Source organism: Labrus bergylta, chromosome 15 (assembly GCF_963930695.1).
Source record: "Labrus bergylta chromosome 15, fLabBer1.1, whole genome shotgun sequence".
NCBI classification, from domain to species: domain Eukaryota; kingdom Metazoa; phylum Chordata; class Actinopteri; order Labriformes; family Labridae; genus Labrus; species Labrus bergylta.
Window position 1 is genome coordinate 3,980,601 of NC_089209.1, and position 26,109 is coordinate 4,006,709.

Consider the following 26,109-nt stretch of genomic DNA (forward strand, 5'->3'; position numbering starts at 1 on the left):
TTTCACCTGCTGACCTTCGATAAGCTGATGAAAATGGATGGATGGCCTGCAGGACTCTCAGATGTAGGGGAGCGGGGTTAGATTTCCTGTTACTAACTGAATGCATGCAGGTTCCTGTGACAGGATGCCAAAAGTTTGATCTACTGATATACTGCACCGCTTCAGTTCTGTGGTCTTACTCACACACAACGTTAAAGTTTTACATCTTCTTGTGAGTATATTCCTTAAACTCATAGAACTTGCAGTTGATTTCAGCTGAAAAGAAATGACAACACTTTGAAGCTTAATCACAACCAAAACTCGACTGAACTCGACTGTGCCTAACCATCATAGAAATCTAGCAGCGTTTGAATAAAGCCAGAAACGTGACACATAAACCTCTGGCTTGAGGCTCAACATGTCTTGTTTACCCCTTTAATCGCTTAATTTTCACAGCCCTATGATACTACATATTGTGCAGGTAAACAGAGAAAATTGATCAATGTTCAAATGTTTGATGAAACTCTGTTTCCCCTAGTGAGGGGGGCTGCCCACATTGGGCGAGTCAGAGTGGAACAGAGACGGTGAGAGTTGTAAAAACTGGGAGAGATCTGGTGGGGCTCAATGTGACCCATTACTATATATCTTCAACTAAGTGGCTGCCTGGGAAAGTCAGCATGGAACAACTAGTGCTTTGAAGCTGAAACTCTGAACTGTCCCAAACAGGTTAGTTGTTGAGAGGGGAAGTATTGTGCGGCTCAAGCCAAGTTTGAAGAGAGAAAACTTGTGTCACAGGTGTGGAAAAATCAGGACCTGGACCCAAGTGCAGAATGGAAAAATAAAACTATTCATTTAAACAAAAAGGCACACAATAAAACTTTCTATCAAAATGTCCAAACTGAGAAAATCCAAAAACTGATAACCACTGAGAAACACTAGGAAACACTCACACTGTCAGAGACACAGAGACTAAATAGACATGGGGTAATCAGACACAGGTGAGACTAATGACACAGGTGAAGACAATGAGGGCAATCAACACTGGAGGGAAACACACAGAGGCAGGACAAGAAACACTGAGGACAACTGTGACATAAATACATGAAACACTGAAGACACTGTTAAACTCAAGAATGAAACACCAAGCCACACTAGAACATAGAGGGACACAAGGATATGAAATGACAAAAATAACACAGGAAACACACGGAAACACCAGGGAACAATGAGACCTAAAAGATAAATACATCTAAGCTGTGAAAAACTAAACTAAACAGACCAACTTGACATGTAAGACTTCGGCTTAAGGCTCAAAATGCCTCCCCACACCATCAATATCTCTTCATGGTCCAGCCCTTTGCTGCTCCATTTTGTGTGGCAGTAGGAAGTCTGTCAGGACGCTCATCAATAGTGTTAAATCAGATTTCATCAGCGATCCATTTGGATCACCCTCCAGCCGTACGGATCTATGTATAAACATGGAGAAGCCTATAATAAATATGACAGCTAAAGACGTGTCTCAGTGTAAAGAAGGGGGTGTTTAAGTAGTGCAGTGTAGACCTGCTGTACAAATAGGAAGACATTACTACATATGATGACTTTGTTTCAAACGTTGTTCACTCTGACGCCGTCTGCATCGTGCAGGTTTCCAGCTGGTGGCTGTGTGACTACAATCACGTTTAGTAATGTTACAGCCTGCTGGAGTCTTTTTCTGTAAGCTGAGATAAACTCTGTTGATAGTGCACATGCGCCGACAGCCGAGCTGCCTGGTACACAGTTGCTCCTGTTGGTTTTCTTACTTTCTGTGACACCATCACTAATCAATGTTAAAATGTCTTTTGAAGCTGATTTACCTGACCAAAGAATTTCAAGTTTCCATCAAAAACCTAAAATTAAACTCCTGCACACTGTCTAACTTGCAAACAAACATGTGTTGACAAAGTTTCCGTACTAGACCTTTATCACGTATTGGGCAATGTTGTGCTCACACCACCACAGAAATACTTCCTCTTCAGTTCTTAGTTAAGGCAAACTCGAGGAACTTGCAGATCTCAGATCACTTAAATACCCTCTTTTATCTGTTCTTTCTAACAAAAGGCATCAAAAGTTGAACTATGTACTTTCAGGAGTTTGATTCTGTGTGTCTTTTCTTCATGTTTGGTGTCAAACATCACTATTAATCTAGTTTTTTTATTTAAAAAAAAGAAAAAAAACATTCAAAGAAACCCACTGCTATTTTTAAGACATTTATCTTGACTCACGATCTTCACACATTAAACTTCCTCGGTGCACGTCTTTTGAAACACGTCACTGCCAAGAATGCATCGGGGGGACTGCATGCAGTGTGAGCTTCAGATCCATGATGAGCATTTCAGTGATTGTGGCATACTGTATGCGAGTGTATGGGATAAATATATAAGATTGTGATTCATAGTAGATGGTATAACCTCATCACATAAACTAAAGAAACTGGATAATGCCACCTTGGGAAAAACGAGCCTTATATTTGATCATATTCAGGATATGGTGTTTACATGCACACAGAGAAACCTGCTTGTTCATATCCCTGTAGACATGATAAACACTAGTATCCTTGTTTCTGATTACTGCATCTTATATGTGCAATTTTTTAAGATCTGATAGAAATGAGAACACTGTATATTGCGGGGTTTGGCACTATTAAATGCCAACATGTCGTTGCAGATACGACGTATCCAACTCCTTTCAAGCAACAGGAGAAGAGAGCGATGGCCAATAGAAAACATTTCCTCACCTCTGAGTGGTGTCAGCCTGTCAATGCCATAGTGTAGGTCAAAGGAGCAATGGGTGAAGATACACAGCCGTGACCATTGTGGCAGGGTGATATTATGTTTCTTAAAGAGGACATATTATCCTCCTTCTCCACCTTTTCAAACAGTCCCCTGTGGTCTAAATGAAACATCTGTGCTGTGCTTTGTTCAAAATATAACATGAATCAAGCACCAGAGGAGGTTTGTGACCCTGTATAAACCAGCTCTCTCAAAACGCTCCGTTTTGGTGTGTGTGTCTCTTTAAATGCAATGGCCCCCCCCCCCCCCCCGAGTTTTCCTGGTAGACATCACTCCTCTGTAGTGAGAATAAAAATGGCGGACCTGCGCAAAAGTTTTGTTCCACCCATGGGTGGAGATACCAGGGGAGGGGAGGGTATTTTCTTTTACCAGAATCCCACTGTGACATCACAAGGAGAGAACATTTGAAACAGAGCATTTTTCTCTGTGTTGTAAGACTTATGCAGACCACAAACAAAGGACTGGATGAACTTATTTCACATTTTGTGGGTTGGTAGACACTCAGGTTACCCACATATACAGTATGTTCAGAAACACTGTACAAGTGGATTTTTCATAATATGTCCCCTTTAAGTGTTGTCCAATGTGACCTGACTTGATCCACTGTACTCTCTGAAAAATCACCGTCCTCTAGCGTGTTCAGCACAGACTTAAAAGGTCAGCATATCCATACCTTCTCCCATCTAACCCTCCAATTATATTTATTTTTATTAGCAAGAGACAAAACTCAGTTTCTTCATCACTCCAGAATAAGACGCTCTTGTTGTCGCCACCACTCTTGTTGAGCTGACATGTCACTTGGCTGTTGTTGCGCCTGCGCAGGTGGTCGGCAGCTGTCAGACACCGAGGTAAGGCGTTTAACAAGCCACAGTATCCTGTTTTCTTTCTGAATTCTCACACCAACTTTTATTCACACCTATCACCACCAACCTTAAAGTCAGAGCTGAAATGTTTCTGTGTGCTTTATTTTTCAGGGAACCAGAGACCACCTGATGACATCACTGTGAGCTGGAAATAAAGCCTCATATGAACTGTCTTCATATAGAAAAGGAACATTTCTTATCTCCATTTTAACTCGTATGTTTTTGTATTTTCACAGGTGTATTATGATGGAGATGAAGGCTCAGTGAACTATGAAAATGATGGAGAACCTTCTGCTTCTGTCGGACTCCACTGATCAACAACTTCCACACAAACATCCACTCAGCAGATACATTAATCCAGGCTCTAACCCACTTGGTGCCCTAGGCCAGATTTAAGGTGGTGCCCCTTGCATTGCAACCAATTCCACCACCAATCACAACATTCATACACGTAAAGAAAACTGGCATACAGATTTATGTTTTACAGCTTTTCTTTATTTAAACCTGATATTTATCGGTACGGTCAGAGTCACTCACTTCTGATAACTCGTCTGCCCTCCTCCCCCACAAAGAGCCGGTAACCAGCAGCGGTGTTGTGATGCGTCCGGTTGAGCAAGGAGCAAGAAAATAGAGCCTTTTTAAATAGGTGATGTAGTTATGTGTTCTTGGCTTCTTTTGTTATATTACTGAATTAGAGCTCATTTCGGGTGCCAGGACGGCAGGGCCCCTAGCATGTGCCTATACTGCCAATGCCACGGGGCCGACCCTGCATTAATCCACCAATTTTAATAATTTCCATATTGAACTTTTGTGCTTAAAAACATGGATCCACTTTTAATTTAAGGTACTAAGTGAGGATTTGATTAATGTGCTGATGTGGAATATTCAGTTGCTATTGAACTGTCAAAGTCTTACTTGCAGGTATTTAAGCTCTCTTTATGCCTGTCTTACGGCCTCCTTGAGCAAACTAGTTTAACTTTTTGAAAGCTTTGTGTGGGCATGTTGCACGGACATGTTTAATTTATGCTGTAAAAAAACGGCTTATTTTGGCTGTGGTGTGTTTGAGACTTCTGGAAGCCAGCCTCAAGTGGACACTCGATGAACTGCAGGGTTTTGAACTCCCGCATTGGTTTAATTTTTCATGACCGGAGGTTGCTGCTTGGTTTTGCTCTAAAACAACAGCAGAACATGACGTCAGGACATCTCCTTTAATGTTTTTTCAGTCTTCGTTCTGTACTGTAATAATCATGTTTTCATTATATCATATGAAAATGTCATCTGCAAATTAAAAAACACCAAACACTTAATTCTACTGTGTGGTCTTTGTGACTCCATCAGTAAATTAAAGAGTCTTTCTGAAAGTGAACATTTTCTCTAAATGTCCTTCTTTTATTGGGTATCAGTCATTCTCGGGTTAATTCTCCCTCTGTTGGGTTAAAAAGTCTAATATTTCAGTCAACTGTCAGAGCTTTTGTATTCAGCTACCCCCTTTATGAAGCCTAATATGAGTAGGGTGTGACTAAAACCAAGATATTTAACACAGAACAGTGATTATTAGTGTACAGATTTCACAGAGGAGTTAGAGTGACAGAGCAGGAGAAGCTTAAATACTGTGGGAAAACGGATTTCAGCAAAAATAAAATTAAAAAAAGAGGGTGTGTAAATCAAGTGATGGTAGTCAAACATTGAAAAGAGATGAATTGTTGCATGTTGGAACAATTGCGGTTGACCTAAACTGAAGGGATGTTCAAGGATCCACTTTTCGCTTTAAAATGTGTCGGGGATAAACTTGGAGAAGTGAGATCCATCAGGAAAACAAGAGAGGTCGGACCAGAGAGAAAAAAACATCATTGATGTGTGTCTTTGGAGGTGGTTATGGTGCTCTCACATGGCTTCCCTTTGGACCAGAGGCAAAAAAGAAGAGCTTATGAGAGAGCTCCTCTCAGGTGTTTCTGCTGTCAGGAGTACAGCCATGTTACTGCAGCGTGCAGAGGAGTTTGAAGATGAGGGCGATAAGGAGGAAATGTTTGTCTAGACTCTGCTGGTGATGATGATAACCACATTCTCACCAAACGACTTCCCCTTCAGTTCTCAAGAAAAGACTTAAAATGATGCGTCAACACATCTCAGAGCACTAAAATAACATCTGATCTCTGATCTCTCAAACACGACGGACATTCAGAGTTGTATTCAGGAGGTCAAGGAGTTTGACCCTCCATGTTTTGTTCACTTTTTGCTCACAGACATCATTTTTAACTTAACTATTTTCTCAGAAAGAGGAACATTGCACTTCTCAGACATTTATCTGAACTCACAATCTTCACACATTTAACTGAACAGTTGAGAGCGTGCGAACGGGAGGACAGAGGGACGGACCTCTTCATACACTGATCACAGTTTTACAAGATCTCCGTTAATCTGCTGCGACCTCTGACCTCTGACCTCTTTACTGATCGATGCAGCTCATCTTAATGATCATCAGTTTATGATCACTTAAACATGTTACATCATGTTTTAATAACTATGAGACATTCATAGAAGTGAACACTTAAAGCAGGCTTGAAGTCAAAATGAGGAAGTGACGACATACTAAGAAAGGGAAGTAGATGCAGCGTCTCTTTAAAGAAGCACTACTGAAGAAACTCAGACAGTTAGGAGCGTGACAACGGGAGGACAGAGACAGAGAATCACCATGAACGAGCTCAAATGGATTCAAACTTCTTTACTTCTCACAGCGCTGCTTCAGTTTGCTGGTAAGAACATTTATATCACATATTTAACCTTTTTTTAAACATGATGGATTTAATGAACTCTGAGAAACCACAGATGAAGAATTATTCTCAAACTGATTGTGAATATAATCAACATTTTATTGATTTAGTTTATTCTTTGTCATTTTATCAACAGCAGCAGCTGGAGATAAAAGAGTCACATTCAAAGCTTCACTTGGAGAGGACACCACGTTGTCTTGTCAAACTGTGATACAAGATCAACAGAAGTGTGAATATACGGCATGGGCCTTTGTTGATGATGATTCAAGAAACAGACCAGCAGTAGACCTGGTTGTAGAAGGTCAGGTTAAAAACTCTGGAGTTAAATCAGACAGACTGAGAGTTACAGAGGACTGTTCTCTGGTTATAAAGAAGATCAGAGAGGAGGATGCTGGACGTTATCTCTGTCAACAGATCAAATCAGGAAGAAGAACAGACGATGTGACTCGAGTTCTTCTCTCTGTTAACAAGAGTAAGTATTTCAATAATCTTTTCAAACAAAACTTTTCTAATTCAAACAATAAACTGAAACATTACAATAATTATAAAGACTCTGATGAAGTTAATTTGTCTCTTGTTGTGTTTCTCTTATAATATCTCCATCCTTACTTTGGACTGGAAATACCGTATTTTCCGCACTATAAGGCGCACTTAAAAGCCTTTAATTTTCTCAAAAAACGACAGTGCGCCTTATAATCCGGAGCGCCTTATATATGGATCAATTGGTTAATTGGTTGATCCATACTGGTTGTACACGGCGCTCAGCGACACTGACTCGGATAATGACGAGAGGGAGCCGGGCATGTTGGATGCCGTACTCGCCCAACTGTTCAATTCGGACACTGAAGAAGAAGAATTCGAGGGATTCGTGGACGGGGAATGAACTGAAAAAGTGAGCTTTACGTGTTATACGTAACTGAACAATGTTGAGTTATGCACTAAGGCAAGGGATGCCAACCTTTTTTGAACCAAGATCTACTTTTAAAGTTACCAGTCTGCCGAGATCTACCAGTCCACATAGTGAGCCATAGCCTTTACCAACAGCCTACAAACACATTTAATACTCACACAACAAACAGAAAATAATAAATGAGAGTTCTGTAAATAATAATGCAGACTACAGACTACAGCAGGCTGCTGTGAGATGATTTTGCTTTTGTTAAATTAGCTGCAGACACGGTGAGAGTGAACGGAGTAAAGTCCAACTGACCGTTTGACCGGGTCACGTGTGTTCCCACCTCGGTCCGTACGGATCACGGATCAACTGTGTGCTGTAGCACTAAAAGTAAAAAGTAAAAAGGTTCGCGTGGTGGCTGGCGCTCCAGTGCAAGTGTGTGTGTGTGTGTGTGTGTGTGTGTGTGTGTGTGTGTGTGTGTGTGTGTCTGTGTGTATGTGTGTGTGTGTGTGTGTGTGTGTGTGTGCGTGCATGTGCGTGTGCGTTTGCGCTGTTTGTTGGTGTGTCTCGTCCCCCGCGATGCTCACAGTCATGACAGCAGAGAGGAGCAGAGAAAAGTAGCTGCAGCTTCATCAAATGCTGAATACTCGTAGCATAGTTTCTATATATGACTTTTTGGTAAAACATTTACCCCCCCGGTTTTACCTGCACGTCCTTGCGCATGCCTGCACTCTCTCTCTTGCGCGCGCTCTCTCTCTCTCTCTATCTCCGCCGCTCGCTCTCTCATGCACGCAGCAATTTCATGAATAAATGAAAAATTAAATACACACAGGTCGGAAGTATACTTGGGCTCCCAACACAGGTATCGTGTGTGGGAAACAGTGCAATGAGATGAAATTGAAATCACTTTTCTATTTTACAATTGTATTTTATATTGACAAAACATCTCGCGATCGACTGAGAATCAGTCAGCGATCTACCTGTCGATCGCGATCGACTGTTTGGGCACCCCTGCACTAACGTTTGAATTAGCGGTATCAGACTGTGTTTCTTTTACGTGTTTACAACTGAACAAGGCTGGGAGATATTGTGAATATGCACATTAACGTTTGAACAACGTTGAGTTATTGTGAATGCACTTCGTATAAAACTACGTTTTGAGAGTTAAGAGAAACGTCAAAGAAATAATTTATTATTTGGGGAAATCGTCTTATGTACTTTTGTTTTTGTAGTTTTATACGTTACGTTTTATACGTATTTATATTTATATATTCACAATATCTCCCAGCCTTGTTCAGTTGTAAACACGTTCTATTCTATGCGCCTTATAATCCGGTGCGCCCTATATATGAAAACAGTTCTAAAATAGGCCATTCATTGAAGGTGCGCCTTATAGTGCGGAAAATACGGTACTTCAAATATTAAAAGTTTTTTTGGGATTTGAAGTTTGAATTTTATATGAAAACACAAGTTTAGTGCTGAACAGTTTGTTGAGTTGAGTTTCTCTCAACTTCAGGTGAGGACACAAAACCAGAACCATCAAGACCAACAACAACAACAACAACAACAAGACCACCACCAACAACAACAATACCACCAACAACTGCTGCGCCTGCAGGAGGTAGAGTCTCCTGTTGTCTTCTGCTCTCTGTGTTTGATTCTGATTAAGGACAGAAGTCTGAGGTCATCATGCTTCACATATTTTCATTTTTCTGGCAGACTGGCGTTGGTGGTTGATCCTCGTGGCTGTGGTGGTTTTTATAGTTCTGTTAGTGGTCGTTGTGAAAGTCATCAGATGGAAAGGTGAGAGCACAGATGAACATTTTCATGCAGAAAAATAACAGAAGTTTAATGTTTGTTAGCTTCAGTTTACCAACACATTTTAATATCTAGAAGTTTGGATGATCCATATTTCTTGTTTGGAAGCTAAAGTCCAGCTGTTTCTGTGTCTCTACAGGAAACAGAACGCAGATGAGTGACGATGTTGTAAGTCCCAAAACGTTTGATTACGATGTTTGTTCTGACCGGCTGCTAAAGAGACTTGATAAATTTAGACATTATGAGGGTCATTCTTTGGATACCATCATACGAACCCTATAAATGTCATCCTGCATGTTCAGAAGAAACATTTCTGTTAAGACACAGAGAAAGAGTCATTCCTTCCATTACACTCATCTCATTTATTATATCTGTCCACTTGTGGGAGGTTCAGGAAGTAATCAGCAGAGCAGAAGGGATTTTTTTTAAAGAGCAGAAACCAAAATGCCAAAAATAAATAAATATTCATCCGAGCCCCCCTCTCCGCCTGAAAGTCACAACTTCCTTGGATTGGTGTGATAAATTTCCCTTCAGTCTTCAGAGGGTGACAACGATAAAAAGGGAAGTTTGATGGTGATGCAACTTTAGAACACCAGGAACGTATCACACTGTGGGCTCACAGATTGGTTTTCTTTCTATCTTGCTGACAGAACATTCTCAGTACGTAATGGTGATGGTGTCTCTGAGTCTTCTGAGTTATGTGGGGTACCACAGGGCTCTGTCCAGGGGGCCCTTGCTCATCTCCCTTTATCTGCTACCCCTAGATAAGATCATAACCATTTTTTTTTATTTGCTCCAATCAAAAGCACAGGTCACGATAAACATTACTGAGCAGCTGTTTTGTTGTCTTGAAGGCGGGGTTTCCTACGCCTCCATCAGATACAACAAGAAGGGGAAAAGAGGAGTTCGGGTAAGCTGTCTGATTGGTTAAAGTCAGGATGGATGTGAACTTTTATCTGAACATTTAGAATTCATTCCATTTATTTTAGCTTTACTAACAACAGCTTAACTTCATTCTCAACATGTCGACGTTATTCTCCATGTATAAACTTGCACTTTGCATTTAATGATGTCATTTTGTGTTATTTAATGCTCTGTGATCTATCTCCAGGTTTGTGCTAAAGACGAGGCTGACGATGGTTCAGTGATCTATGCCTCCGTCAAAGCTTCTTCTTCTTCTGCTGCTGCAGGAGCCTCTGCTGATCCCAGCAGCCTCTACGCCACCATCAACAAAGAGAAGAAATAAGAATCCAAAGTAAAGTTACAGCTCAAGTTTTTTTTTAGCATTTTACACTGAAAACTACAGAGCCCTACAAGGCTCAGGTAGGACAAAATAAAAAGCAATTTGTAAATCTTTTTTTCACAGTTTACAAATCTGTGCGCACAGTTTATAAACAGTGCCCATGGATTGTAAATCAGTGTGCACGGATTTGCAATCTGTGTGCACCATTTAGGAATCTGTGCCCACAGATTGTAAATCAGTGTGCACGGATTTGCAATCTGTGTGCACCATTTAGGAATCTGTGCCCACAGATTGTAAATCAGTGTGCATGGATTTGCCGAAATGATCGACAGCTTTTTATTTTTTGTCTCACCTGAGCCTTGCAGGGCTCAGTAGAAAACAGATACTGATAGATGTGTTTGTATAAGACTTTGTGTTGTTAACTTTCAAGAGTTATTGCTTTAAGATGCTTTTTTTCTCCAACAAATGGCGTTGTAAGGTTAGCACAAACACCTAGCATTATACCTCTGCATGAAATTTAAATTTACGGAGACTCTGAAGTCCCTGAAGTTATAATTGCGCCTGCAGTTATATACCCATACGGAAAAGAAACAGAAAAAACATGTAAAATATTTCATTGCCTGCAATATGCAATCTTTATATTTTACATGTATTGAATGTCTTACAAGACTTGTGTGTCTCATACTATGATTTACTCATGAAAGTGGCCACTTTTGCATTTTTCTCATACAATGTAATTATATAAATTAAGCATACATTATGTATGTAATTTACATGTAAAATGCATTAAAAGATGTTTTTTTCTTATAAGGTCCATATAATGTTCTTATATATATTTATACATGTCTGTTTTAAAGATTTACATTATTTTTACATGAATGATTGCCTTTTTATATATGTTTTTTATATCTTTAGTGTCTCAAATAAGTAATGAAAACTATGCTTTCTACATGTTTTCTATAAGATTTGTTTCTGTCCAACAAATACAATTTTATAAAAATTATATAGTCTCATTACATGACAAAATTATGTTATGTGTTTTTTTTAGTTGTTAAATGTATTAAATAACAAATAAATCTATGCATTTTTTACATGATATTTATAAGATTGTTATATGTAAAACAATTGAACAATATCTACTTTTCAGGTGAAATGGTTAGCCTGGTCAGCACCCAAACACTTTCTACTACACAATGGTGTAAATGCAGTTTGTATAAGTGTGTAATATTGAAACAAACTACTGCCATTACAAACAGATGCACTCTACACACCTCATTTAGCCCTTAACATTCAAACAAAGGAGAAACAGGGAGTATGTTAAAGAGTTTTGAGCAAATGCCGGTACTGCCTACTGTTTAAAAAGATATTTTGAGTATACTCAATTCTTGTACTTGCTTTGAAATTCATGCATTTAACATACAAGTTTCAAATAAAAATATAAACATTTAGTACAAATGTTCTATTTCTTTTCCATATGGGTAGCCTCTAATTCTCTAGACTGGCAGTTTCGAAACTGTAATATGTCAGTGAACAGAGAAATTCGGAGCCTTTAATGGAGAATCTACTCGCTGAGGTCAGCCGTATAAGTACAACTCTAACTGCGCTCGCCACTGATGTAACAACAATAAAAGAAAGTACAACGGAGCTGAGAAACTCCATTAACGCCATTCAAGAAAGGCTGACCAAAGCCGAGGGTCGCATCTCCGATGTAGAAGACACGACCGAGCAGATAGTAGATGCTAATGAGCATAATGAAAGACGCGTGGAGATGCTGTGGAACCGGGTGGAAGACCTCGAGAATAGGAGCCGGCGCAATAACGTTAGACTGATAGGCCTAAAGGAAGGAGCAGAAGCAGGAGGCCTGATCAAATGTATTCAAAGCATTATGTCTGACGGTTTTGGACTCGAGCTGGATGAGGAGCTGGAGATTGAGAGAGCGCACAGAGCCCCGACTACTAGACCCAGTGAGGACAGACCCCCCAGGTTGGTCCAGCCGTCCTACGCTTTACATGGAAAGAGAAAAAGAAATCCTTTTCCGACAGCACGGAAGCTGAAAAGTTCATAATGGAACGCTGTGGGGAAGAAACGGTGCGGTGAACAGATATGACAGGACTGCAGCAACAGGTGGAGAGAATTTTACAGGTATGTTAGGGTGAAAACAGAGCAGGATAGCCTAATGACTGTAGGTGTGCAGCCAGGTATGTCAGGCGGCATAGCACGGACCTTAATGTTGGCCTTTTCTTTTTTTTATTTAATTTTTCTCTTTTTTTTTTAGGGAATTTATCCTGCCTGTGTGTTTTTGCCTTCGGGTTAACTTGGCAGGAATGTTTTTGTTTTCCTTAATGGCATGTTTGATTTATTTGGTGTTTGTTTATTGTTCAAGCATGCAGCACTGTCAGTATTTATTACTGTCTACTGAGCAGAGGGACAGAGTACAGCCATTTATTTTTCTATTAAAGGAGTCTCAGTTCAGATATCTTAGCCACTGTATGACAGGTACATTTGCACTTTCGTGCATGAAGTTTAGGATGTGAGGATGGTACATTTAATTTCATGGAACATTAATGGTTGTGGTAGTCCAATCAAAAGGAAAAGGGTTTTAACTTATCTGAAAGGTAAACAAGTTGATGTGGCTTTTGTACAGGAGACACACTTCAAAGATGTCGAAGCGTTGAAATTCAGGAGAGACTGGGTGGGCCAGGTGTTTCACTCGTCATATAACAGCAAGCAAAATGAAGTAATCATTCTAATTAGTAAAAAGCTTAATTTTGTGCTAAAGGGGGAGTTTAAAGATAAGGAAGGGAGGATCATTTGCATAGATGCTCTTATAAATGGGATCAAAGTGGTTCTTTGTAATATTTATGCACCTAATAAGGAAGATCTGGATTTTATCAATGAGCTGAACAAAGTATTGGACACCAAAGAAGGACAAATTATTTTGGGAGGAGATTTTAATCAGGTAGTTGATCCTGTTATAGACAGAAGCAAGTGTCAAATATTGCCTGTATCTGGGGACAGGGCTGCTTTACACATGCTTATGGAGGACTTGGGCCTAGTGGATGTGTGGCGGCTGGTGAATCCAGGTGACAGGGAATATACTTTTTATTCACATCGCCACAAATCACATTCTAGAATCAATTTTTTTCTCCTATCCAAATTTACTATTGACAAGGTAATAGACTGTAAAATTGGTCCTATAGGATTATCTGACCATGCACCTGTCGAAACTCAAATAGAACTAAATGCCGAAACAGGAAAGAGGGGTAGGGGGCGGATGAACATCGCACTTTTGAGTGATGAGGGGTTTAGCAAAGAATTAGCTGAGGACCTGACCATGTTTTTTGATCTAAATGTGGGGACAACAGAGAAACTTTCCTCAGTGTGGGAGGCTTCTAAGACCTACATAAGAGGGAAATTGATTGCACATTCGTCCAGAAGGAAAAAGGAAAATATGGGCCTATTGTCAAAGCTGGAAGCGGAAATGATTAAGTTGGAGAAGTCTCTATCAGAGCATTATACTGATGATTTATACAAGGACTTGTGTAACCTGAAGTTTAAATGAAATAATATATTTAACAAAAAAACAGAATATGCTCTTTTCCGACTACAAACAACTTTTTATGAAGGGGGTGACAAAGCAGGCAAACTACTGGCAAGACAATTAAAACAACAGACTAACAATAACGTAATTCCTGTTGTAAAAAAAGGGGATGTGTTAGTTTCATCGTCTGAAGAAAGAAACGGGGTCTTTAAGCAATGTTATGAAAACATATATACCTCACAGGTAAACCAAGAACAAAACAAATTGGATCAATTCTTTTCAAACATAAAATTGCCTAAACTCTCTCAACAACATGCAGAGTCCTTGGAGGCACCGATTACAGAGGATGAAGTTTAACAAGCCATTGCAACTATGAAAGTGGGGAAGTCTCCAGGCATGGATGGCTTTCCCATTGAATATTACAAAACATTTCTGGATATATTAGCTCCCGTCTTAGCATGAGTGTACTCAGAAGCATTTCATCTCGAATCCTTGCCCAATACGTTTCATGAAACATTAATTTAGCTAATCCCAAAAAAGAATAGGGATGCAGCTGATCCCTCAAACTATAGGCCAATTAGTCGAATCAGTTTGGACTGCAAAATACTAACAAAAATTCTGGCGTTACGATTGGAGAAAGTATTACCTTCTATAATTAATGCTGATCAGGTGGGCTTCATTAAAGGAAGGTCCTCAACTGATAATTTAAGGAGGTTGTTACATTTAATCTGTCTGAATTCTCAGAGTAGAGTCCCCGTTACTGCCATCTCCCTGGACGCTGAAAAGGCATTTGACAGGGTAGAGTGGAAATTCCTAAATACGGCTCTGTTTTCTTTTGGCTTCGGCTCGGTTTTTAAGTCATGGATCAATATAGTTTATAGCTGTCCCAAGGCTGCAGTTATGACAAATGGCATGATTTCCCCCTTTTTCAGTGTCTCCTGAGGTACACGTCAGGGCTGCCCCCTCTCTCCGCTGCTCTTCACAATTTTTTTGGAACCATTGGCAACAATGATCAGAGCAAATCCAAATATTAGAGGAGTGGGGGGAGCTGGAAGGGAACATAAACTGATGCTTTATGCGGACGACATTTTATTATTGATAGGTGACCCTTCTGGCTCTCTGCCACATCTGATGAGTACTATACAACTGTACTCTGAGCTATCTGGATATAAAATGAACTGTAACAAATCTGAGGCTATGTAATACTAACACAATATCTCAATTCAATTTGAAATGGGTTCCAACGGGAATGACGTACCTCGGGATCAAACTCAGTCAGAATCTAGATGAAATGGTTGCTCTAAATTATAATCCTTTATTGGGCAAGATAAAAAATAATTTAGATCAATGGGGAGCATTAAGATTATCTCTCTGGGGCAAGGTGAATGTGGTTAAAATGATCGTAGCTCCTCAGTTTAATTATTTGTCCTCTATGATACCCTTAAAGATTCCAGATTCAATACATAAGCACGATAACAAACTTGTTAACGATTTTTTTATGGGATAAGAAGAAACCGAGAATTAAAATGTCCAGGATGTGTATGGACAGGGACAAGGGAGGTTTTGGTTTGCCAGATGTCAAAGTATATAACCTATCTTTTGAAATAATCAAGTTGGTGAAACATTGGGTCAGAGCAGATATAGACCTAGATTGGATAAACATAGAACAGAGCGTAGTCAATCCATACTGCCCCATTACCATTTTATCCCAACAGGTAGAAAATAATTCAAATCCCATAATGTCCTATTCAAGGAGTGTGTGGAGTGCAGTTCATACAACTTTTAAATTACTCTTCACTCTGGAACAACCCTAAATTACGCATCGGAAAGAAAACAGCATACTGGAAGGAGTGGCAATCCAAGGGAATAAACACAATAGGCGATTTATATGAAAAGGGGGTATTAATGTCATATCAGGACCTTCAAAAGAAATACAAACTTACAAATAAAGGAAACTTCTGGAGATATTTACAGATGAGGCACTGTCTTGGTTGCATATATAAGAATGGAGAGCCGTTACTTCATCACTTGATTCAGTTTTTCAAGTCACCTCAGGTAAATCATAAAGCCTCAGTGTTTTATAAAATGTATAAGAAATCCTCAGGGGATTGCTGCAGTAATCTCAAACTGGTATGGCAGAAGGACTTTGCAACTACCATTGAAGATGATGAGTGGTTAGATATTCTTTCAAATGTGGGCAAAAACATCAGAGAGGCCAGGGGGAAACTTATTCATTACAAAATATTACACAGATTTCATTGGACACCAACTAGATTACATAGGATGGGAATTGCTGATAACAATCAGTGTTGGAAGTGTAAGAACGACCTGGGCACTTATTTACATATGATCTGGGAATGTGCTATGGTGCATCCATTTTGGTGTAGTATTTTGGAGATACTGGGGGATTGGATTGGTGTCACTCTCCCAGTGCACCCAAGGCTTTGCCTCCTTGGTGACAAGTCATTGGTGCCTACTGTTACAAATCCCAAATTTAGCATTTTAAAGGTTGGATTTATCACAGCCGCGAGAATTATACTGCGAAATTGGAAGGACCCCAGGCGCCCCACTGTGAAGGAATGGACTGACGAAATGGTTAAGATCTCTTCATATGAAAACATGTTGGGAAAAATGAATGTTGGTGGTAAGATGACGGAGATATGGGATCTGTTTTGGCAACATGTTAAACTAAGGTCATAGAATGGATCCATGTTGGTGGTTGTACCTCTCTTATGTCTGTGGCATTATTTTGTTATTTTTGTTATCTCATGCTCGGAGATGACTTGCATGCTCTGCCTAAGTGCTCTGTACCTTTTTATTTTTTTATTTTTTTGGTATAAGATGTGCTGCATTGTTTTAAAAACTGTTAAAAATGAATAAAAACTTAAGTTATAAAAAAAATGAAAAGATTGCTAAACACTGTGAGAGATTTACACTTTACTAATGAGAGGAAGGTGAGGAATAGTTCTCTTGATGCAGCTCCAGGTTAGACGCTTAAAAGAGAGAGGAGAGAGACATGAGGGTTCAGTTGTTAAATTGTTTTCTTTTGAATGCATAAAAAAGCTCTTCAACTCGATTTAGAGGGGAATATTTTTACAAGAACTTCATTTCATTTTTCCATTCTTATACCTTCAACACAGTTAGTCTGAGTTTTGTAATAATACTTGTGTGCAGCTCAATGTGTTCAATTTTAAGTGAAATGTAAATGTGTGTCTTTGGAGATGGTTCTAGTGCTCTCACATGGCTTTCCCTTGGACCAGAGGCAAAAAAGAAGGTAGTGGTGAGTGGTGTACCACAGTCTGTAAAGTCATTTCTGACAATTGAAGGAGTGAAGAGAGGAGAATGACAAGGTTTCATGAAGGGGAAAGGGAGGACACAGCATAGATGTGTTTGTCGTTTGAAGGAGATTTTGCTGATATAGTGTATTTAGATAATGTTTGCTGCAGAGTGAGAGCTTATGAGAGAGCTCCTCTCAGGTGTTTCTGCTGTCAGGAGTACGGCCATGTTGCTGCAGCGTGCAGAGGAGTTTGAAGATGAGGAGGAAATGTTTGTTTTGACTCGACTGCTGATGATGATACCCACATTCTCACCAAACGACTTCCCCTTCAGCTCTCAGGACGCTCTTTAATGTTGAAATGTTTGCTGCAACTCGTCTCACTGACCAAAAACCATCGACTGTAAATGTGCCAATAACCTTCATGTGGTTACATTTGTTTTGACCAGGGCTCTGCTGCTGATGATGATACCCACATTCTCACCAAACAACTTCCCCTTCACTTTTTAGAAAAGACTCAAAATGATGCGTCAACACATCTCAGAGCACTAAAATAACATCTGATCTCTGATCTCTCAAACACGACGGACATTCAGAGTTGTATTCAGGAGGTCAAGGAGTTTGACCCTCCATGTTTTGTTCACTTTTTGCTCACAGACATCATTTTTAACTTAACTATTTTCTCAGAAAGAGGAACGTTGCACAACTCACAATCTTCACACATTTAACTGAACAGTTGTGAGCGTGAGAACGGGAGGACAGAGACAAACAACTTTTTCTTTACGTCATTCTTTGTCAGTTTCTTAACTGCAGCAGCTCGAGGTAAAAGAGTGACATTCAGAGTCGGTGAGGACGCCACGTTCTCTTGTGAAAATGTGATACAAGGTCAACAGGAGTGATGTTGTGTCCTCCCTTTCTCCTTTCTGAAAACCTCTCATTCTCCTGGCTTCACTCCTTCAATGGTCAGAAATGACTCTGCCTTTACAGACGGTGGTACAGCGATCAGCACGCCCTTCTTCCTCGCCTGTGAATATACAACATGGATCTTTGTTGATTCAGGAAACACTGCAGTAGAGCTTGTTATACACAGTGGTGTAGTGCAGAGTATAAGCAGGTATAAGAAGTAGACCCACTTCTAAATCTCCTCTGATTCTCACTATTGAGTGATTGACAGTATGCAGTAGGATGCTGCAATTCCTATAGGATGGTGAAGGGATGACCCTCCCTACTCTGTCTCTAATTGGCTAGTACACACTAACTAACTTAATATGCAAGAGGAGGCCTATGTGACTGTTAGTAACAGAGGCCGTGTATCCTCTGCTGGACGGGACACTTGGGGAGAAATGAAGAGTATGCCCACTTCTTCAGTCAGGACTACACCACTGGTTATACATGGACAGGTTAGAAACCTTTGAGTGAGGTCAGACATCATTAATAAACCTGACTGTGTTATCAGAAACACCATCTAAAGAGGAACGTTGCACTTCTCAGACGTTTATCTGAACTCACAATCTTCACACATTTAACTGAACAGTTGAGAGCGTGAGAACGGGAGGACAGAGGGACGGACCTCTTCATACACTGATCACAGTTTTACAAGATCTCCGTCAATCTGCTGTGACCTCTGACCTCTGACATCTTTACTGATCGATGCAGCTCATCTTAATGATCATCAGTTTATGATCACTTAAACATGTTACATCATGTTTTAATAACTATGACACATTCATAGAAGTGAACACTTAAAGCAGGCTTGAAGTCAAAATGAGGAAGTGACGACATACTAAGAAAGGGAAGTAGATGCAGCGTCTCTTTAAAGAAGCACTACTGAAGAAACTCAGACAGTTAGGAGCGTGACAACGGGAGGACAGAGACGGAGAATCACCATGAACGAGCTCAAATGGATTCAAACTTCTTTACTTCTCACAGCGCTGCTTCAGTTTGCTGGTAAGAACATTTATATCACATATTTAACCTTTTTTTAAACATGATGGATTTAATGAACTCTGAGAAACCACAGATGAAGAATTATTCTCAAACTGATTGTGAATATAATCAACATTTTATTGATTTACTTTATTCTTTGTCATTTTCTCAGCAGCAGCAGCTGGAGATAAAGAAGTCACATTCAAAGCTTCACTTGGAGAGAACGCCACGTTGTCTTGTCAAACTGTGATACAAGGTCAACAGAAGTGTGAATATACGACATGGGGCTTTATTGATGTTGAATTAAAAAACCAGGAAGTCGTAGACCTGGTTGTAAAAGGTCAGGTTAAAAACTCTACAGTTAAATCAGACAGACTGAGAGTTACAGAGGACTGTTCTCTGGTTATAAAGAAGATCAGAGAGGAGGATGCTGGACGTTATCTCTGTCAACAGATCAAATCAGGAAAAATAACAGGCGATAAGACTCGAGTTGATCTCTCTGTTAACAAGAGTAAGTATTTCAATAATCTTTACAAACAAAACTTTTCTAATTCAAACAATAAACTGAAACATTACAATAATTATAAAGACTCTGATGAAGTTAATTTGTCTCTTGTTGTGTTTCTCTTATAAAATCTCCATCCTTACTTTGGACTGGAAATACTTCAAATATTAAAATGTTTCTTTGGATTTGAAGTTTGAATTTTATATGAAAACACAAGTTTAGTGCTGAACAGTTTGTTTAGTTGTGTTTCTCTCAACTTCAGGTGAGAACACCAAACCAGAACCAACAAGACCACGAACAACAAGACCGCCAACAACAACAACAAGACCACCAACAACAACAACAACAAGACCACCACCACCAACAACAACGCCTGCAGGAGGTAGAGTCTCCTGTTGTCTTCTCCTCTCTGTGTTTGATTCTGATTAAGGACAGAAGTCTGAGGTCATCATGCTTCACATATTTTCATTTTTCTGGCAGACTGGCGTTGGTGGTTGATCCTCGTGGCTGTGGTGGTTTTTATAGTTCTGTTAGTGGTCGTTGTGAAAGTCATCAGATGGAAAGGTAAGAGCACAGATGAACATTTTCATGCAGAAAAAAAAACTTTAATAACAGAAGTTTAATGTTTGTTAGCTTCAGTTTACCAACACATTTTAATATCTAGAAGTTTGGATGATCCATATTTCTTGTTTGGAAGCTAAAGTCCAGCTGTTTCTGTGTCTCTGCAGGAAACAGAACGCAGATGGGTGACAATGTTGTAAGTCCCAAAACGTTTAATTATGATGTTTGTTCTGACCGGCTGCTGAAGAGACTTGATAAATTTAGACATTATGAGGGTCATTCTTTGGATACCATCATACGAACCTTATACATGTCATCCTGCATGTTCAGAAGAAACATTTCTGTTAAGACACAGAGAAAGAGTCATTCCTTCCATTACACTCATCTCATTTATTATATCTGTCCACTTGTGGGAGGTTCAGGAAGTAATCAGCAGAGCAGAAGGGATTTTTTTTTAAAGAGCAGCAACCAAAATGCCAAAAATATATAAATATTCATCAGAGCCCCCCCCTCCCCACCTGAAAGTCACAACTTCCTTAGATTAGTGTGATAAATTGCTCTTCAGTCTTCAGAGGGTGACAACGATGAAAAGGGAAGTTTGATGGTGATGCAACTTCAGAGCACCAGGAACGTATCACACTGTTGGTTCACAGATTGGTTTTCTTCCTATCTTGCTGACAGAACATTCTCAGTACGTAATGGTGATGGTGTCTCTGAGTCTTCTGAGTTATGTGGGGTACCACAGGGCTCTGTCCAGGGGGCCCTTGCTCATCTCCCTTTATCTGCTACCCCTAGATAAGATCATAACCAGTTTTTTTTATTTGCTCCAATCAAAAGCACAGGTCACGATAAACATTACTGAGCAGCTGTTTTGTTGTCTTCTCTGTGTAGGCTGATCCTGAAGGCGGGGTTTCCTACGCCTCCATCAGATACAACAAGAAGGGGAAAAGAGGAGTTCGGGTAAGCTGTCTGATTGGTTAAAGTCAGGATGGATGTGAACTTTTATCTGAACATTTAGAATTCATTCCATTTATTTTAGCTTTACTAACAACAGCTTAACTTCATTCTCAACATGTCGACTTTATTCTCCATGTATCAACTTGCACTTTGCATTTAATGACGTCATTTTTTGTTATTTAATGCTCTGTGATCTATCTCCAGGTTTGTGCTAAAGACGATGCTGACGATGGTTCAGTGATCTATGCCTCCGTCAAAGCTTCTTCTTCTTCTGCTGCTGCAGGAGCCTCTGCTGATCCCAGCAGCCTCTACGCCACCATCAACAAAGAGAAGAAATAAGAATCCAAAATAAAGTTACAGCTCAAGTTTTTTTTAGCATTCTACACTGAAAACTACGGAGCCCCACAAGGCTCAGGTAGGACAAAATAAAAAGCAATTTGTAAATCTTTTTTTCACAGTTTACAAATCTGTGCGAACAGTTTATAAACAGTGCCCATGGATTTGTAAACCGTGTGCACGGATTTGCAATCTGCAGGCTCACTTTCAGTTTAAGAAACCGTGCGCACTGTTTTTAAATCTGTGTGCACCATTTAGGAATCTGTGCCCACAGATTGTAAATCAGTGTGTATGGATTTGCCGAAATGATCGACAGCTTTTTATTTTTTGTCTCACCTGAGCCTTGCAGGGCTCAGTAGAAAACAGATACTGATAGATGTGTTTGTATGAGACTTTGTGTTGTTAACTTTCAAGAGTTATTGCTTTAAGATGCTTTTTTTCTCCAACAAATGGCGTTGTAAGGTCAGCACAAACACCTAGCATTATACCTCTGCATGAAATTTAAATTTACGGAGACTCTGAAGTCCCAAAAGTACAAAAACTGAAATCTTGTGTGAACACGATAATTATATAAAGGACTGGTATTCAGAAAAACCTTTGACTACATGCTAGTGTGTGTGAGCGCTGACTGTTTCTTCTCTTAATCCTTGCACACAGGATATTCACTTGTGAGCACAACATAACATCTTGTGCACAAGTTAGATGATAACTCAAGTGCACAAGATATTTTTTTCCACTTTTTAGGACTTCAGGAGCTCCATATAAACCAGCTTTTAAAATAAGTTTATATACGCAGCAGGCACTTTGATGTGCATGTGTTAAGTTGTAGTTAAAGATTTTTACACTTTATTTTTTATTTCTGTACCTGTTGTCTTTTGACCTGCATTCATTTAAACATCGATATCATCACTGCTCAGATCATTCTGTATGCTCTGAGTCACATCCGAGAGTCTGTAGAAACCCCAAAAAGTTTAAATCGACAGAGTGTGAACTTCATGACAGATAAAGGAGGAACCAGAAAGCAGATGTGGTCTGCCCACATTCAAGCAACAAGTGTTATTTGTGTTTAAAAAAAGAAAAGATTGGAAGTCACGTGGATGCCAAGCAAGATGGCTGCACAGTAATTTAGCTCCGTTTAATAGCCCTAAAACTTTGTTAATTAGAACGTTTTTATCCCACCTTTCTCGGTTATAATTGCGCCTGCAGTTATATACCCATACGGAAAAGAAACAGAAAAAACATGTAAAATATTTCATTGCCTGCAATATGCAATCTTTATATTTTACATGTATTGAATGTCTTACAAGACTTGTGTGTCTCATACTATGATTTACTCATGAAAGTGGCCACTTTTGCATTTTTCTCATACAATGTAATTACCGTATCTTCCGCACTATAAGGCGCACTTAAAAGCCTTTAATTTTCTCAAAAAACGACAGTGCGCCTTATAATCCGGAGCGCCTTATATATGGATCAATTGGTTAATTGGTTGATCCATACTGGTTGTACACGGTGCTCAGCGACACTGACTCGGATAATGACGAGAGGGAGCCGGGCATGTTGGATGCCGTACTCGCCCAACTGTTCAATTCGGACACTGAAGAAGAAGAATTCGAGGGATTCGTGGACGGGGAATGAACTGAAAAAGTGAGCTTTATGTGTTATACGTAACTGAACAATGTTGAGTTATGCACTAACGCAGGGGTGCCCAACCTTTTTTGAACCAAGATCTACTTTTAAAGTTACCAGTCTGCCGAGATCTACCAGTCCACATAGTGAGCCATAGCCTTTACCAACAGCCTACAAACACATTTAATACTCACACAACAAACAGAAAATAATAAATGAGAGTTCTGTAAAAAATAATGCAGACTACAGACTACAGCAGGCTGCTGTGAGATGATTTTGCTTTTGTTAAATTAGCTGCAGACACGGTGAGAGTGAACGGAGTAAAGTCCAACCGACCGTTTGACCGGATCACGTGTGTTCCCACCTCGGTCCGTACGGATCACGGATCAACTGTGTGCTGTAGCACTAAAAGTAAAAAGTAAAAAGGTTCGCGTGGTGGCTGGCGCTCCAGTGCAAGTGTGTGTGTGTGTGCGTGTGCGTGTGCGTGTGCGCTGTTTGTTGGTGTGTCTCGTCCCCCGCGATGCTCACAGTCATGACAGCAGAGAGGAGCAGAGAAAAGTAGCTGCAGCTTCATCAAATGCGCTTAATACTCGTAGCATAGTTTCTATATATGACTTTTTGGTAAAACATTTACCCCCCCGGTTTTACCTGCACGCCCTTGCGCATGCCTGCACTCTCTCTCTTGCGCGCGCGCTCTCTCTCTCTCTCGCTCCCCCGCTCGCTCTCTCGCTCGCTCTCTCATGCACGCAGCAATTTCATGAATAAATGAAAAATTAAATACACACAGGTCGGAAGTATACTTGGGCTCCCAACACAGGTATCGTGTGTGGGAAACAGTGCAATGAGATGAAATTGAAATCACTTTTCTATTTTACAATTGTATTTTATATTGACAAAACATCTCGCGATCGACTGAGAATCAGTCAGCGATCTACCTGTCGATCGCGATCTACCTGTCGATCGCGATCTACCTGTCGATCGCGATCGACTGTTTGGGCACCCCTGCACTAACGTTTGAATTAGCGGTATCAGACTGTGTTTCTTTTACGTGTTTACAACTGAACAAGGCTGGGAGATATTGTGAATATGCACATTAACGTTTGAACAACGTTGAGTTATTGTGAATGCATTATGTATAAAACTACGTTTTGAGAGTTAAGAGAAACGTCAAAGAAATAATTTATTATTTGGGGAAATCGTCTTATGTACTTTTGTTTTTGTAGTTTTATACGTTACGTTTTATACGTATTTATATTTATATATTCACAATATCTCCCAGCCTTGTTCAGTTGTAAACACGTTCTATTCTATGCGCCTTATAATCCGGTGCGCCCTATATATGAAAACAGTTCTAAAATAGGCCATTCATTGAAGGTGCGCCTTATAGTGCGGAAAATACGGTATATGAATTAAGCATACATTATGTATGTAATTTACATGTAAAATGCATTAAAAGATGTTTTTTTCTTATAAGGTCCATATAATGTTCTTATATATATTTATACATGTTTGTTTTAAAGATTTACATTATTTTTACATGAATAATTGCCTTTTTATATATGTTTTTTATATCTTTAGTGTCTCAAATAATTAATGAAAACTATGCTTTCTGCATGTTTTCTATAAGATTTGTTTCTGTCCAACAAATAAAATTTTATAAAAATGATATAGTCTCATTACATGACAAAATTATGTTATGTGTTTTTTTTTGTTGTTACATGTATTAAATAACAAATAAATCTATGCATTTTTTTACATGATATTTATAAGATTGTTATATGTAAAACAATTGAACAATATCTACTTTTCAGGTGAAATGGTTAGCCTGGTCAGCACCCAAACACTTCCTACTACACAATGGTGTAAATGCAGTTTGTATAAGTGTGTAATATTGAAAGCAGGGCTGTTAGGCAAACTTTTAATTCAAAAGTCTTTATTAAAGTCAAACCCTGCAGGTATTACAATGCCTACAGCAGTACACAAGCAGCAGTAAACATTAGTCTTAAAGAACAAGACTTTTTGCTCGATAAGATAACAATTGAATTTACTTTTGACAAGTTAGGAATATCTTTAAGTTTGTTTCAACATTTTAACATATGTCATGCCTACAGACATGTCGAGGACATACATATTCTATTCCTATTCTTTTAAGGGGATGTTGTCAACAACAAACTACTGCCATTACAAACAGATGCACTCTACACACCTCATTTAGCCCTTAACATTCAAACAAAGGAGAAACAGAGAGTATGTTAAAGAGTTTTGAGCAAATGCCGGTACTGCCTACTGTTTAAAAAGATATTTTGAGTATACTCAATTCTTGTACTTGCTTTGAAATTCATGCATTTAACATACAAGTTTCAAATAAAAATATAAACATTTAGTACAAATTTTCTATTTCTTTTCCATATGGGTAGCCTCTAATTCTCTAGACTGGCAGTTTCAAAACTGTAATATGTCAAAGTCTTTTCAAAGTACAACGAGTAGCCGTGCCGCTAGAAAACTGAGCCCGCAGCCTGAGGGTAACCTCATGCCTCCGGAACAGAGAAATTCGGAGCCTTTAATGGAGAATCTACTCGCTGAGGTCAGCCGTATAAGTACAACTCTAACTGCGCTCGCCACTGATGTAACAACAATAAAAGAAAGTACAACGGAGCTGAGAAACTCCATTAACGCCATTCAAGAAAGGCTGACCGAAGCCGAGGGTCGCATCTCCGATGTAGAAGACACGACCGAGCAGATAGTAGATGCTAATGAGCATAATGAAAGACGCGTGGAGATGCTGTGGAACCGGGTGGAAGACCTCGAGAATAGGAGCCGGCGCAATAACGTTAGACCGATAGGCCTAAAGGAAGGAGCAGAAGCAGGAGGCCTGATCAAATGTATTCAAAGCATTATGTCTGACGGTTTTGGACTCGAGCTGGATGAGGAGATGGAGATTGAGAGAGCGCACAGAGCCCCGACTACTAGACCCAGTGAGGAC

At 39.6% G+C, this 26,109-nt stretch overlaps 1 long non-coding RNA gene across 2 annotated transcripts; it reads left to right on the forward strand.

The window, feature by feature from the left end:
- Positions 1-9,053: 9,053 nt before the first annotated feature.
- On the forward strand, positions 9,054-22,411 carry LOC114921946 (uncharacterized). 2 transcript variants are annotated; one of them, XR_010668717.1, is made up of 5 exons: positions 19,906-20,025; positions 20,124-20,207; positions 20,372-20,400; positions 21,096-21,164; positions 21,366-22,411. It is a non-coding gene; the product is annotated as an uncharacterized lncRNA (long non-coding RNA). The 2 variants fall into 2 exon arrangements; XR_010668716.1 differs by lacking the exons at positions 19,906-20,025; positions 20,124-20,207; positions 20,372-20,400 and adding exons at positions 9,054-9,139; positions 9,294-9,322.
- The last annotated feature ends 3,698 nt before the right edge of the window (positions 22,412-26,109 follow it).